Below are 15,788 nucleotides of genomic sequence, written 5' to 3' on the forward strand. Positions count from 1 at the left end.
CAATCTAACTCAATTAAAACAGCATAAAATGCACTGTACGGATACTCCATCATCATCTAACTCAATTAAAAGAGCAGAAACTGTACTATAGGTAATGTATAGGTGCTGTTTCGCAATCTAATTGTACTATATTGAACATATGAGTTCTGTTTAACAATCCAACTCAATTAAAAAGAGCAGAAACTCTACTATAATTAACATATAGGTGCTATATAAGAATCCAACTCAATTAAAACTGCATAAACTGTACTATAGTGAACGTATAGGTGCTGTTTCGCAATCTAACTCAATTAAAACAGCAGAAACTGTACTATAATTAACATATAGGTGCTGTATAATAATCCAACTCAATAAAAACAGCAGAAACTGTACTATAGTGAACGTATAGGTGCTGTGTCGCAATCTAACTCAATAAAACAGCAGAAACTGTACTATAATTAACATATAGGTGCTATATAAGAATCCAACTCAATAAAAACTGCATAAACTGTACTATAGTGAACATATGAGTTCTGTATCACAATCTAACTCAATCAAAAAAGCAACAAATGTGCTAAAGAGAAAGTATGAACAATGCATCGCCATCTACCTCATTAAAACAGCATAAAATGCACTGTACGGATACTCCATTAACACCTAACTCAATTAAAAGAGCATAAACTGTACTATATTCAACATATGGGTTCTGTATCACAATCTAACTCAATCGAAAAAGCAACAAATGTACTATAGAGAAAGTATGGACACTGCATCACCATCTAACTCAATTAAAAATGTGTAAATTATAACAGAGCAGAAACAATACTAAAGTAAAAGAATTTTATTTTATCAACATGTAAATTAAGTAATCAGCAGAAACTGCACTGAGCTTAACATATGGAGCCATATCACAATCTAATTCAATTAAAAAAGCAACAAATGTACTGTAGAGAAATTATGGACACTGCATCACCATTTAACTTAATTAAAAGTGCACAACTTTAATCAAGTGAAAATATGGACGCCAACACAATTTGACTCGAGTAAAAGGGCAGAAACCGTACTACAGTGAAAAACTGGATATGTTTTATCACAATCTAACTCAAGTAATGAGCAGAAACTGTAATATATTGAAGGCATGGATACTGTATCACAATTTAACTCAAGTAAAAGGGTAGAAACTGTACTATATTGAAGATATAGATGGTGTTTCACAATTTAACTTAATTAAAAGTGCACAAACTTAATTGGAGTAAATGTATGGACACTATCATTTTTTTTTACTTTGATCATTGTTACTCATATTGCATTATTAATATTATGGCCTGTTGTAATTTGTAGTTAAATTTGTAAAAACTGCAATATATATATATATATATATTCTCCTTTTAATTTTTAATATGTTCAATATAGTAAAGTTTTTGCTTATTACTTGTTTTTGCTTTATTATAGTTTGTGCACTTTAAATTGAGTTAGACCACACCTTTTCTATAGTGCATCTGTTGCGTATATATATGTTTTATTTTATTATCGTCGCTGTCCAGTGAAAATGTATCTCTAAAAAACAACTTTACTGCAGAAAAATAAATCCTTCTTCATTTTAATTGAAGTCGATATAAAAATAGTTTAATAATAGGTATTTTTAAGACTTTTTATTGGTTAATTCTTCAAGAAATGAAACTGGCATTCTTTGCATTATTTCAGGCATTTTTCATTTTCTGCAAATAAGTGCTCTAAATGACAATATTTTTATTGGGGAGATTTGGGATTTGGAATTTGTGAGAAATGTTGTCTGTAGTTCATTCTGTAGATTCTGTTATTCTGTGTTTGAATTATGTAATAAACTAAAAATTGGCCAAACTTGAGATTCTTGTTTTTACTTGGACAGAGGTGATATGTAGAAACTTAGTTTTAAAGAATGTATTTTTGTATATATAGCTTTTAAAGGATTCCCTCTGTTGTTAGAGGTCAGATTAATGTTATTATTTGAGTCGTGTGTAGATCTATGATAGCCGGGACTGTGTGGAACTCTTACAGTAGTGTAGAATTGAATGTAGTGTATAGTTTAATGGTGTATAGATGTAATAAAGTGTGATTACAGTACTGAACCCTGGTCTGAACCCCCCGGTCCGGATGATTGGACTGCTCTGGGTTCAGCAGGCCGGGGCTGTAAAATGCTAAGTTGGGTTCAGCGGCAGGTCTGGGGTTTATGACCCGGAGTTGTTGGGTTCAGCCCATTCTTCCCCCAGATGGAGTTTTCTTAGGCGTTTTATGATCCGGAGCTTTTCCTTTCACACCGCTGATTGGACCTTTTGGACTTGGAGTAGAGATTGACCACAGCGTTACCTTTTCACCTCACTGTTTTCACAGCGGGGGGGGGGGGGGGGTGTAGAATCTGAATTGAATCTGGATTATTAGTCTGGATTATTCAGATTAGTCTGAATTTGTGAAAACATTTAGAATCTGGAGTTTCTCCCTGACCTCCTGACCTCTCTGAATTGTAGGTCTGTTAGATGTTTTACGGTTTTAGAGATAAAGCTCTAACAGCGGTGAATTCCTCCACCGGTTCTTCTGCATTCTCAGCATTTCTGAGACATTTCAAGATGTCAATCATACTGGTAAAAGTGTGTTTCTGAAAAGGATGAGTTTCTTTGATTTTACCAAATTGAAAACCTCTGGAATATAATCAACCGAACTGAACTGCTTGTATCTTGGCATCATGTTCTCCTCCTCCACCAGTCTTACACACTGCTTTTGGATAACTTTATGCTGCTTTACTCCTGGTGCAGAAATTCAAGCAGTTCAGGTTTTTAATTTGGTAAAATCAAAGAAACTCGTCATTTTTAATTAACATCTTATTTTTTATTCCAGAGCTGTATGTATATATTTTATTGTAATTTATTTACGTTATAAAATGGGCTAAAACTGAACATGTGGCTCTTTTTTCCTCAGAACTCTGGATTCGGTCACCCTGAACCTCTGACCCACCTGGTGCACAGATGCCCCGTCACAAATGACCATTTGCACAGATGTTCACCAGGTGTGATGGAGCGAGGATGCTAATATGCTAATGTAAGCACTTCTTTTTTTTCTACATGTTGGCATTTTTTAATGGGTATTATAATATTATATACTTTCTGGATAGCTTTAGCAACACAACTATAAACAAATTAAAATAATATAAAATTTTATGATCTCTTTGTGTTTCTCTAAACAGCCATTCTCATGATTTTACTAATGCAATTAAATCACCTGAAATAGTTTTTGTTGTCTTAAAAAATGTTAAAACGCTGATGGTCATTTGGTTGTATATAAAAACAGTGTAACAGTGTGTAAGATATTAGGCACTGTAATCATTAACAGCAGTGTGCTCCATAACATGATATTACAATATTCTTAAAAGCAACATTTTATATTAATTCACTTTTGGTTATTTACAGTTTAAATGACTGCAGTAAATGTGCTGCACTTTAGTTATGTGGTAGATTTTTGCAATTACAACACTTTTTCCTTTAAATTTTTTCTTACACTAATTATTATTATTATTATTATTATTATTATTATTGTTATTATTTTATCATTTAGGTCATGTAAGTTTCTGTTATGAAATAGACAAAGGAATTATATATTTTTCTGTTTGTACAGAAACACTGTCATTTATACTTAATTTAGGTTTGTAGGGTTTTGTAGAGTTTATATATATATATATATATTCTAGTTTTTTGTAGAATTTTGAAGAGTTTCATAGGATTTCATATAGTTGTGTATGGTTTTGTAGTTTTTTGTGGGGTTTTGTAGATTTTGTCTAGTTTTTATAGAGTTTTGTAGGGTATTTCTTAGAGTTGTGTAGGGTTTCATAGAGTTTTCGTACACTTTTTGTATTGTTATGTTAGTTTTTTAGGTTTTTGTAGGGTTTTGCAGATTTTTTGTAGTTTTTATAGAGTTTTTTTTAGGGTTTTTAGCTTCTTATAGGATGTTGTCAAGTATTGTAGGATTTCATAAAGTTTTGTAGAATTTCTTAGAGTTGTGTAGGGTTTTGTAGAGTTCCGTAGATTTTTTGTTGGTTTTTGTAATTTTTGTAGGGTTTTGTAGTTTTTTGTAGGGTTTTGTAGTTTTTTTGTAGAGTTTTGTAGGGGGTTGTAGGGTTTTGTAGATTTTGTGTAGTTTTAATAAAGTTTTGTTGGGTATTGTAGCTTTTTGTAGAGTTTTCTACATTTTTGTGTAGTTTTTGTAGAGTTTTTTTTAGAGTTTTGTTGGGTTTTCTTGTTTTTTTTTGTTGGGTTTTCTAATTTTTGCAGGACTTTGTGCTGTTTTGTTGGGTTTTGTAAAGTTTTGTAGTTTTTTGTAGAATTCTATACAGTTTTGTTGCGTTTTCTAGGTTTTTGTCGGGTTTTGTAGGATTTTGTAGACATTTGTAGGGTTTTTGTTGTTTATAGGGTTTTGTTGTGTTTGTTGAAAGCTGTTTAGTGTGTGTGTGTGTGTGTTGGGGAGGGGGGTTGCTGGTTGTTAATAAATGACGCTGGCTGACCTTTTGTCCTGTGGTGGGATTTGGTTGAAGGTTAAAAGCCTCGTCCTTAAACCCAAAGAGCACAGCAAGGTCAGTGCTGCGGTCAGCACAAGCCCCGCCCCCTGTCCCGCCACACACAGCGGTTCGTATTCCTATCTGTGCGGCTGTTTTCTTTGTTTCAGCTGAAATATACAGTGGAGTAAATTATACAATTTAATTTTAAAAATGTGTTTTAAACTTATGAAGTGGTGAAATTTGCTGTAGGAAAAATATGTAAAAATAACAATGTAAGAGCAACTAAATTTATATTTAAAAATTCAGGTAACTGAGGTTAATTTATGAATCTGATTTGTAAAAGTTTTTATTTTGAAATATATCTTCAACAGCAAATTGCACAAACTCACATGTTCAAAACAAACAAAGAACTTAAAAACTAATTCTGATTTATGAGCTATGCTGTTTTATAATTATATTTTAATTCAAATTCAGGTAAATTCAATTCAGATATGCAAAATACTGCTTAAGGGCTTCATAGTACTTAAGCTACGCTTATTTTTTTATTTGAATCTAGGAGTGGATGCTGTTGATTTCTCTTTAAACAAACAAACAAACAAACAACTGTATATTATCAGTTCAAAGTTCCCACTATATCAAAAATAAGAGAGCGCTTAAAAATCATGAGTTTCTTTGATTTTTCCTAATTGAAAGCCTCTGGAATATAATCAAGAGGAAGATGGATGATCACAAACCATCAAACCACCAAACTGAACTGCTTGAATTTTTGCACCAGGAGTAAAGCAGCATAAAGTTATCCAAAAGCAGTGTGTAAGACTGGTGGAGGAGAACATGATGCCAATGTGCATGAAAAAAAAAACTGTGATTAAAAACCAACCAGGGTTATTCCACCAAATATTGATTATTTCTGAACTCTTAAAACTTTATGAATATGAACTCGTTTTCTTTGTATTATTTGAGGTCTGAAAGTTCTGCATCTTTTTTGTTATTTCAGTTATTTCTCATTTTCTGTAAATAAATGCTCTAAATGAGAATATTTTTATTTGGAATTTGGGAGAAATGTTGTCTGTAGTTTATAGAATAAAACAACAATGTTCATTTTACTCAAACATAAACCTATAAATAGCAAAATTTGAAGTGCTCTCAATTAAAAGTAATTAAATAAATAACTAAATAAATAAAATTATATATATATTTAAAAATCTTTTATGACAAAAAGCACTAAATACACACCCTTTGCACACACACACACACACACACACACACACACACACACACACACACACACACACACACACACACACTCTGCTGACCTCTCTGAAGCCCCGCCCACTCCAATCAGGTTTATAACTGGACCCTAAACTTCCCGTGGCTTCATGATGATGACTTCTTCATCTGCCCAAATGCCCTCCTTTTGTCCCCCCCTCAAACCCCCCCACCCCCCTCTAACACCCAAACTAACCCTAAATATACCCCCCCCCCCTCTTTAAAGCCCCTCCCTACACACTGCTCACTATGGGGCTAATCCTCTCCAACAGTCCTCCCTCCCTCCCTCCCTCCCTCTCTCTCTCTCTCTCTCTCTCTCTTTCTGCCCCAGACCCTCCAGCCTCCCTCCGGGGGGGTTAGGCCATTTTCATGCCCCCCCTCCCCCTCCCTCTCTCTCTCTCTCTCTCTCTCTCTCCCCCCCCCTCTCAGCTATTAGATTTGCACTTCAGCGCCTCAGCATGAGTCTGTGTGAAGAAGGCCTTTAATAAGTAAATGAGCCTCGGCATCAGCCGTGAGCCCGGGGGAAGGGGGAGGGGCTTGGCGTGAGTGGTTCACGTGGCTCCACGTGTGGCTCGCGTGGCGCTGAAGCACTCTTAGATCCTATTGTAGACTTCTGATGATCTGGATTCCGTCCAATAGAAATTAATTACAGAGTTGTTTCATTCCTTTTGCCGCACTACTGACTCATAACTACTGACTCATAACTACTGACTCATAACTACTGACTAATAACTACTGACTCATAACTACTGACTAATAACTACTGACTCATAACTACTGACTCATAACTACTGACTAATAACTACTGACTCATAACTACTGACTAATAACTACTGACTCATAACTACTGACTAATAACTACTGACTCATAACTACTGACTCATAACTACTGACTAATAACTACTGACTCATAACTACTGACTAATAACTACTGACTCATAACTACTGACTAATAACTACTGACTCATAACTACTGACTCATAACTACTGACTAATAACTACTGACTCATAACTACTGACTAATAACTACTGACTCATAACTACTGACTAATAACTACTGACTCATAACTACTGACTCATAACTGCTGAATCATAACTACTGACTCATAACTACTGACTAATAACTACTGACTCATAACTACTGACTAATAACTACTGACTCATAACTGCTGAATCATAACTACTGACTCATAACTACTGACTCATAACTACTGACTAATAACTACTGACTCATAACTACTGACTAATAACTACTGACTCATAACTACTGACAAATAACTACTGACTCATAACTACTGACTCATAACTACTGACTCATAACTGCTGAATCATAACTACTGACTAATAACTACTGACTCATAACTACTGACTCATAACTACTGACTAATAACTACTGACTCATAACTACTGACTAATAACTACTGACTCATAACTACTGACTAATAACTACTGACTCATAACTACTGACTAATAACTACTGACTCATAACTACTGACTCATAACTACTGACTAATAACTACTGACTCATAACTACTGACTAATAACTACTGACTCATAACTACTGACTAATAACTACTGACTCATAACTACTGACTCATAACTACTGACTAATAACTACTGACTCATAACTACTGACTAATAACTACTGACTCATAACTACTGACTAATAACTGCTGAATCATAACTACGGACTCATAACTACTGACAAATAACTGCTGAATCATAACTACGGACTCATAACTACTGACTTATAACTACTGACTCATAACTGCTGAATCAAAACTGCTGACTCATAACTACTGACTCATAACTACTGACTAATAACTACTGACTCATAACTACTGACTAATAACTACTGACTCATAACTGCTGAATCATAACTACTGACTCATAACTACTGACTCATAACTACTGACTCATAACTACTGACTAATAACTACTGACTCATAACTACTGACTCATAACTACTGACTCATAACTGCTGAATCATAACTACTGACTCATAACTACTGACTAATAACTACTGACTCATAACTACTGACTAATAACTACTGACTCATAACTGCTGAATCATAACTACTGACTCATAACTACTGACTCATAACTACTGACTAATAACTACTGACTCATAACTACTGACTAATAACTACTGACTCATAACTACTGACAAATAACTACTGACTCATAACTACTGACTCATAACTACTGACTCATAACTGCTGAATCATAACTACTGACTCATAACTGCTGACTCATAACTACTGACTCATAACTACTGAATTATAACTACTGAATTATAACTACTGACTCATAACTGCTGACTCATGACTATGGACTCTTTGCTACTGACTCAACTACTAAATCATAACTTCTGACTCAGAACTGCTGACTTATAACTGCTGACTCATAACTTTTAAATGATCACTATTAACTTATAACTACCGAATCAGCTACTGATTCATAACTACTAAATCATAACTACTAACTGACTCATAACTACTGAATCAACTATTGCCTCATAACTACTGAGGCATAACTCATAACTATGGACTCAACTAATGAATCATAAGTACTGACCTCAAATTCGTATTAGACTTATAACTACTGAATCAACAACTGCTTTATGACTACTGACTAATAACTACTGAATCATAACTACGGACTCATAACTACTGACAAATAACTGCTGAATCATAACTACGGACTCATAACTACTGACTTATAACTACTGACTCATAACTGCTGAATCAAAACTGCTGACTCATAACTACTGACTCATAACTACTGACTAATAACTACTGACTCATAACTACTGACTAATAACTACTGACTCATAACTGCTGAATCATAACTACTGACTCATAACTACTGACTCATAACTACTGACTCATAACTACTGACTAATAACTACTGACTAATAACTACTGACTCATAACTACTGACTCATAACTACTGACTCATAACTGCTGAATCATAACTACTGACTCATAACTACTGACTCATAACTACTGACTAATAACTACTGACTCATAACTGCTGAATCATAACTACTGACTCATAACTACTGACTCATAACTACTGACTAATAACTACTGACTCATAACTACTGACTAATAACTACTGACTAATAACTACTGACTCATAACTACTGACAAATAACTACTGACTCATAACTACTGACTCATAACTACTGACTCATAACTGCTGAATCATAACTACTGACTCATAACTACTGACTCATAACTGCTGACTCATAACTACTGACTCATAACTGCTGAATCAAAACTGCTGACTCATAACTACTGACTCATAACTACTGAATTATAACTACTGAATTATAACTACTGACTCATAACTGCTGACTCATGACTATGGACTCTTTGCTACTGACTCAACTACTAAATCATAACTTCTGACTCAGAACTGCTGACTTATAACTGCTGACTCATAACTTTTAAATGATCACTATTAACTTATAACTACCGAATCAGCTACTGATTCATAACTACTAAATCATAACTACTAACTGACTCATAACTACTGAATCAACTATTGCCTCATAACTACTGAGGCATAACTCATAACTATGGACTCAACTAATGAATCATAAGTACTGACCTCAAATTCGTATTAGACTTATAACTACTGAATCAACAACTGCTTTATGACTACTGACTCATATGGTCAGAAGTGTTGGCACAACTACTCATTCGTTTGTTAAAAATAGTTTATCCTGCTTTTGTTCAAATAACTGCAAAATTAATTCTGTGTCCAAATTTAAGCCATACAATCTTTTTTGTTTATTTTAAGAAATCTTACTAAAACATGTTAGTTTTTAGCAATTGATTTTTTTGCAGTGTATGACTTTCTACTAAATTTTGGGAAATTGCAGTAAGGATTTGATTGCATTTGGAATAACCCCCCCCCCAGTATTGATCTCTGGAGCAGAGTGGAGGAACTGTGTTAAACTGAAATGGTGGAGTTTGAAGAGTTGAGGAGGGCTGGTGATCATTAGCCCACATTTATCTGCTCCAGAGAGTCCTATTCTATTGGCAGTATTTCTTTTGCACATCTGTGTCAGCACTGGGTGCAATTTGCACCCAGTAGCTGAGTGTGTTCATTAGAGGGGGTGTGCAGTAGTGTTTGGAGATGGTATCTGGGAAGTTAACAGAAACCAGTGCTGCTGAACTGGCAGAACTGGTTCAGTTAAAATAGTGAAACAGGATTTTCCTGACATCTTTCTGGGGCTGTTCACCAAATTTTAAACAAAAAAGGTTAAATTAGACAATATATGTGTAAATGTACTAGATGGATGGGTGGATGGATGGATGGGTGGATGGGTGGATGGATGGATGTTGGTGGTTAATGGAGTTTCCTCAGATCAGATCACTTCAGCTCCGCCCACAACATTTCCATTAGATTAAGGTCAAGACTTTGACTTGGCTCCATTCCAAAACATTGACTTTTTTTTTTAGTAGAAGGACTTGTGTGATTTAGGTCATTGTCCTGCTGCATGACCCAGCTTCTCCTGAGATTCAGTTCATGGACAGATATCCTGATATTTTCTTTTTTTTTTTTTTTATTCAATCAATCAATCAATCAATTAAACTTTATTTCCACTCAGTAGTACATTACGGGTAACCCTCATTTTCAATGAAGTCGAGCATTCACAAAATGAAAGAGACTGAAAAATAAGTTTAAATTATAAACAAACAATTGAACAATATAATTTAATAATTTAATTAGGAACAAATAAAATAATTCTGAATAAAAGGATGAGCAAATATGTGAAGGAATAAAACAAAGAGATAAATAATTAAAATGATAAAATATAAACACAATTAAAAATTATATGGATGATGAAACTAAAATAAATAATATTAATAGTAAGAAGTTAAAAAAGTATAAAAAAAATATAAAAGGACGAAATGAATGAAATAAAGAGGTTAAAGGCCAAAAGTGAGAGCAGTAATTAAACAAATAAAAGGATGAAATTAATAAAATAAAGTAGCTAAAACATGAAATTACATAAATAAAAAGACAAAAAAAATGATTTAAAAGTGATTTCAGCTGCTAGCTGCTAATCGTAGAGGTTCACATACTTTTGCCTCTTATAAATATGTAATTTTGGATCAATTTCCTCAATAAATAAATTAAGCAAGTATAATATTTTCTCATTATCTCATTTGTTTAAATAAATATAGAAATATATAATAATTCTGCTGTTGCTTAGTTATTTAAATACTGTAAACTCAAACACGAGTTAGTGTTAGTAATTAGTACACAGTTGGGACGTGCCCGCAGTGTTATGGGCTGGAGTGAGTGGGATTAGCTGGTTTTGACAGATGGCTGATTAGTGGAGTAGTTTTGTAGGACCCAGAACAGAGCCCTGAGGAACTCCGGAGCGTACGCTGGAATAATGGGAGATGAGATGTTAATCTCAATATTTTCTGAGTTAGGATTATAATCGGTATAATAAACAGGGTTAAAGGGGTTAAAGGGGTTAAAAGCTGCAGCAGTTACAGGGTTTGTTGTTTCTGACGCTTCTTCAGCTCCGGTGTGAAGCAGCACCTCCAGCTCACACCTGACGCTCGTTTATCGTTACGGTAAAATCGCATTTCCCTGCAGTTCTGCAGCAGTTCTGCTGTATTGTGTTGTGTTTTTATGGAGGGCAGGAATGTGTTCACGCTTTACAGTCAGGCTTTTGTTGACATTCACTGACCAACTTGGCCAAACTCTGAGCCACATTCCCGGCCTAGTCATGAACTCGGGTCACGATACTGATTTTAAAAAAAATATAGAAAAACGTGAAAAACTAGACATATATCCTCTCCCAGATATATATATATATATATATACATGTTTAATTATTGATTATACCTGATCATTAATAATCAATTTAATAATGGATAGACTTGATCATTTATATAACCAAACCATATATATATATATATATTTTTTTTTTTTTTGTTTGTTTGTTTACGTAGTCAGTGGTGGTGAGTAGGTGGGATTTTAAACAGTTTAAACAGTTTAAATGTTTAAATTAGGGATGCATGATGATATCAGAATTATATCAGTATTAGACAATAATTTATTTTATTTGATTGATATTTCGTATAAAAACGTATAAAAACCCTAGCTTAGTCTGTTAATAAAGAATAAATGGATTGGCATTGAAACATGATGAGCTCCTCAGTGCAGGATGGATGCAGTCCTTCAGGTGGACGGTGGTTTCCGGTTGAGAGTACGCTATTTGTGATTGGCTGCCACTGTGTTGCTGAGTGTAACTGATTGTGTGTAGAGTGTAATTGTAAGCTTGGGTGCCTAAAAAGTAAAAAAGTATACGTATAAGTAAGTAAGGCCGGGAAGGTTCTTTATTACACTGAAACCATACAAATACAAGTTATAAACATTGAAAAATAAAATAAAATTGACAGATTGAGAATGTTGGTGAACGTGGTGAATGTTGGTGATTGTGGTGAATGTTGGTGAATGTTGGGGAATGTGGTGAATGTTGGTGATTGTGGTGAATGGTGGTGAATGTTGGTGAATGTTGGTGAATGTTGGTGAATGTTGGTGAATGTTGGGGAATGTGGTGAATGTTGGTGATTGTGGTGAATGGTGGTGAATGTTGGTGAATGTTGGTGAATGTTGGTGAACGTGGTGAATGTTGGTGATTGTGGTGAATGTTGGTGAATGTTGGTGAATGTTGGTGAATGTTGGTGAACGTGGTGAATGTTGGTGATTGTGGTGAATGGTGGTGAATGTTGGTGAATGGTAGTGAATGTTGGTGAATGTTGGTGATTGTGGTGAATGGTGGTGAATGTTGGTGAATGTTGGTGAATGTTGGTGAATGTGGTGAATGTTGGTGATTGTGGTGAATGGTGGTGAATGTTGGTGAATGTTGGTAAATGTTGGTCAATGTTGTTGAATGTGGTGAATGTTGGTGAATGTTGGTGATTGTGGTGAATGGTGGTGAATGTTGGTGAATGTTGGTAAATGTTGGTCAATGTTGTTGAATGTGGTGAATGTTGGTGAATGTTGGTGATTGTGGTGAATGGTGGTGAATGTTGGTGATGTTGGTGAATGTTGGTGAATGTTGGTAAATGTTGGTGAATGTTGGTGGATGTGGTGAATGTTGGTGAATGTTGGTAAATGTTGGTGAATGTTGGTGAATGTTGGTGATGTTGGTGAATGTTGGTGAATGTTGGTAAATGTTGGTGAATGTTGGTGAATGTTGGTGAATGTTGGTGAATGTTGGTGATGTTGGTGAACGTTGGTGACGTTGGTGAATGTTGGTGACTATTGGTGAATGTTGGTGAATGTGGTGAATGTTGGTGAATGTTGGTGAATGTTGGTGAATGTTGGTGAATGTTGGTGATGTTGGTGAACGTTGGTGGCGTTGGTGAATGTGGTGAATGTGGTGAATGTTGGTGAATATTGGTAAATATTGGTGAATGTTGGTGAATGTTGGTGAATGTTGGTGAACGTGGTGAATGTTGGTGATGTTGATGAATGTTGATGAATGTTGGTGAATGTTGGTGAATGTTGGTGAATGTTGGTGAATGTTGGTGAACGTGGTGAATGTTGATGAATGTTGGTGAATGATGGTGAACGTTGGTGAACGTTGGTGAATGTTGGTGAATGTTGGTGATGTTGCTGAATGTTGGTGAACGTGGTGAATGTTGGTGAATGTTGGTGATTGTGGTGAATGTTGGTGATGTTGGTGAACGTGGTGAATGTTGGTGAATGTTGGTGAACGTGGTGAATGTTAATGAATGTTGGTGAATGTTGGTGAATCTTGGTGAATCTTGGTGAATGTTGATGTTGGTGAACGTGATGAATGTTGGTGAATGTTGGTGAATGTTGATGAATGTTGGTGAATGTTGGTGAATGTTGGTGATGTTGGTGAACGTGGTAAATGTTGGTGAATGTTGGTGAACGTGGTGAATGTTGGTGAACGTGGTGAATGTTGGTGAATGTTGATGAATGTTGGTGAATATTGGTGATGTTGGTGAATGTTGGTGAACATTGGTGAACGTGGTGAACATTGGTAAACATGGTGAACGTTGGTGAACGTTAGTGAATGTTGGTGATGTTGGTGAATGTTGGTGAATGTTGGTGAACGTTGGTGAACGTTGGTGAACGTTGGTGATGTTGGTGATGTTGGTGATGTTGGTGAACGTTGGTGAATGTTGGTGATGTTGGTGAACGTGGTAAATGTTGGTGAACGTGGTGAATGTTGATGAATGTTGATGAATGTTGGTGAACGTGGTAAATGTTGGTGAATGTTGATGAATGTTGGTGAATGTTGGTGAATGTTGGTGAATGTTGGTGATGTTGGTGAACGTGGTAAATGTTGGTGAATGTTGGTGAACGTGGTGAATGTTGATGAATGTTGGTGATGTTGGTGAACGTGGTAAATGTTGGTGAATGTTGGTGAATGTTGGTGAATGTTGGTGATGTTGGTGAACGTGGTAAATGTTGGTGAATGTTGGTGAATGTTGGTGAATGTTGGTGAATTTTGGTGAATGTTGGTGAATTTTGGTGAATGTTGGTGAACGTGGTGGATGTTGATGAATGTTGGTGAATGTTGGTGAATGTTGGTGATGTTGGTGAATGTGGTGAATGTTGGTGAATGATGGTGAATGTTGGTGATGTTGGTGAATGTTGGTGAACATTGGTGAACATTGGTGAATGTGGTGAACATTGGTAAACATGGTGAATGTTAGTGAATGTTGGTGATGTTGGTGATGTTGGTGAATGTTGGTGAACGTGGTGAATGTTGGTGATGATGGTGATGTTGGTGAATGTTGGTGATTGTGGTGAACGTTGGTGAATGTTGGTGAATGTTGGTGAACGTTGGTGAACGTTGGTGAACGTTGGTGATGTTGGTGAATGTTGGTGATTGTGGTGAATGTGGTGAATGTTGGTGAATGTTGGTGAATGTTGGTGATGTTGGTGAATGTTGGTGATTGTGGTGAACGTTGGTGAATGTTGGTGAATGTTGGTGAATGTTAGTGATGTTGGTGAATGTGGTGAATGTTGGTGAATGTTGGTGATGTTGGTGAATGTTGGTGAACATTGGTGAACATTGGTGAACGTGGTGAACATTGCTAAACATGGTGAATGTTGGTGAATGTTGGTGATGTTGGTGAATGTTGGTGAATGTTGGTGAACGTGGTGAATGTTGGTGAACGTTGGTGAATGTTGGTGATGTTGGTGATGTTGGTGAACGTTGGTGAACGTTGGTGAACGTTGGTGAATGTTGGTGAATGTTGGTGAATGTTGGTGAACGTGGTAAATGTTGGTGAATGTTGGTGAATGTTGGTGAACGTGGTGAATGTTGATGAATGTTGATGAATGTTGGTGATGTTGGTGAATGTGGTAAATGTTGGTGAATGTTGATGAACGTTGGTGAATGTTGGTGAATGTTGGTGATGTTGGTGAACGTGGTAAATGTTGGTGAATGTTGATGAATGTTGGTGAATGTTGGTGAATGTTGGTGATGTTGGTGAACGTGGTAAATGTTGGTGAATGTTGATGAATGTTGGTGAATGTTGGTGAATGTTGGTGAATGTTGGTGAACGTGGTGAATGTTGATGAATGTTGATGAATGTTGGTGAATGTTGGTGAATGTTGGTGATGTTGGTGAATGTGGTGAATGTTGGTGAATGATGGTGAATGTTGGTGATGTTGGTGAATGTTGGTGAACATTGGTGAACGTGGTGAACATTGGTAAACATGGTGAATGTTAGTGAATGTTGGTGATGTTGGTGAACGTTGGTGAACGTTGGTGAACGTTGGTGAACGTTGGTGAATGTTGGTGATGTTGGTGAATGTTTGTGAATGTTGGTGAATGTTGGTGATTGTGGTGAATGTTGGTGATGTTGGTGAATGTTGGTGAATGTTGTTGAATGTTGTTGATGTTGGTGAACGTTGGTGAACGTTGGTGAATGTTGGTGATGTTGGTGAATGTTGGTGATTGTGGTGAACGTTAGTGAATGTTGGTGAATGTTGG

At 35.8% G+C, this 15,788-nt stretch overlaps 1 protein-coding gene across 1 annotated transcript in view; it reads left to right on the forward strand.

The window, feature by feature from the left end:
* greb1l (GREB1 like retinoic acid receptor coactivator) overlaps window positions 1-15,788 on the forward strand; it is a 114,899-nt gene that overhangs the window by 30,223 nt on the left and 68,888 nt on the right. Inside the window, exon 2 of the mRNA XM_049482837.1 lies at window positions 2,932-3,051. The gene's annotated coding sequence lies outside the window, so the exon portion shown is untranslated. The remainder of the gene's footprint in view (window positions 1-2,931; window positions 3,052-15,788) is intronic.

This window comes from Astyanax mexicanus, chromosome 8 (assembly GCF_023375975.1).
Source record: "Astyanax mexicanus isolate ESR-SI-001 chromosome 8, AstMex3_surface, whole genome shotgun sequence".
Taxonomy (NCBI): domain Eukaryota; kingdom Metazoa; phylum Chordata; class Actinopteri; order Characiformes; family Acestrorhamphidae; genus Astyanax; species Astyanax mexicanus.